The sequence below is a fragment of the Mandrillus leucophaeus genome, unplaced genomic scaffold (genome assembly GCF_000951045.1).
Source record: "Mandrillus leucophaeus isolate KB7577 unplaced genomic scaffold, Mleu.le_1.0 Scaffold163, whole genome shotgun sequence".
NCBI classification, from domain to species: Eukaryota; Metazoa; Chordata; class Mammalia; order Primates; family Cercopithecidae; genus Mandrillus; species Mandrillus leucophaeus.
The window spans coordinates 2,814,790-2,816,171 of record NW_012101621.1 but is presented as its reverse complement, the minus strand read 5'-3'; the positions used below and the strand labels follow the sequence as shown (position 1 = coordinate 2,816,171).

The following is a 1,382-nucleotide window of genomic DNA, read 5'->3' as shown; positions in this document are numbered from 1 at the left end:
ATCTTGTCGGTACCACTGTAAGTATGATGGAGAATAGTTTGTGTAGTTGCAGGTCAGGGTGGCCGTTTTGCCCTCCTGAATGTTCAGGGCCTCGGAATTCTGTTCTATCTTTTGGCTTTTCACCCCTAGGCAGAAACACGACACCAAAAGTAGGAGGGTTAGTGACTAAACTGACACTCTTGAGTCTATTTTCTTCCCACAGTCCCAGATATAACCAAAGATGAGAAAGAATGGATCCTAGCCCTTCCCCTTCATTCTGTGCACTGCAGCCCTGGATCTCTCTGTCCCCATCATCAGGAAATTTCCAACTCACAATCCACTTGAAGCCACAAAATCAGCAAAACACCTCCCAGGAATGGCTCCATTCGTCTCCCCAAATGTGGCCTGAAATGTAGACCCAGCCTTCTCAGCCAAAAAGCCATTCTGTTCAGTTTGGTAGGTTTTACTGGGGTTCTTCTATCCCTAAAAGGAAGTTCTGGCCTTCCTATCCAGCCAATCAATGACAAGCCTGTTCAGCCCCTTACACATACTGGCCTAATCCAGCTACACAGTGAACTTCATTTCAAATCTGAGAAAGGCTTTGAGGGGATAGGAAATACTGCCCTCTTGTGTTCAGAAGGTTATAATAATGGAACGTTAATGGAACGTGCTCCAGGTCAGGGCTTCTAAAACTTAATACGTATGCAAATTACTGGCGATTTTGTTAAGATGTGGATTCTGTTTCATTAGGTCTGAGGTGGGGCTAGATATTCCATACTTTTAACAAATTTACTGGTAATGCTGATACAGCTGGTTCTCAGACCACACTTGTAAGTAACAAGTCCAGAAGAATGCTGATTGAGTCTCACTGCATAACATGGAATTGGTAATATTAATTCTGGATACAGGTCAAATGATCAAGTTTTCCAAGTTCTCCATTTCATTGCCCAAGTGAACTACTCTGTCATTCCTGCCACAGTTGCAGATGTCATGTGCTCTAGATAATGTAAAACACAGGAAATGTATGGCTGAAATCTAGGAAACTTTCCCAGATCTAGGGAGTGCGCCTCCCCACAGGTAAAAGAAAGTATTGCTTTGACTTCAAAAGGCCTTTTTTCTTTATCTTGTTGGACTATAATAAGTAGACATTCAGTTTAAATTCAGAGAGAACTCAAACAACTGAAGGGTTTTTTTCCCCCTAGAATGCCCTCTGAAGGAGTGTTTAAAATTATTTTTAAAATACAACAGCCCTCTGGCTATCTATATCAGAAATTCTTTCTTTTCTGCTTTTTAATGCAGAAAAGATGTATTGTAGTCACTTCCTCAAATACATTTAATGCAGAAAAGATGTATTGTAGTCACTTCCTCAAATACATTTATGCGATTCCTTGGAGAGATCAATG

The 1,382-nt window shown here is 41.1% G+C and overlaps 1 long non-coding RNA gene across 1 annotated transcript in view; it reads right to left on the bottom strand.

Moving 5' to 3' along the window:
* The window catches only part of LOC105536778, a 5,638-nt gene extending 5,210 nt beyond the window's left edge, over positions 1–428 (bottom strand). The window contains exons 1-2 of the long non-coding RNA XR_001005625.1: positions 314–428; positions 91–125 (exon numbers count right to left, since the gene is read on the bottom strand). This is a non-coding gene — a long non-coding RNA (uncharacterized LOC105536778). The remainder of the gene's footprint in view (positions 1–90; positions 126–313) is intronic.
* Positions 429–1,382: the final 954 nt, after the last annotated feature.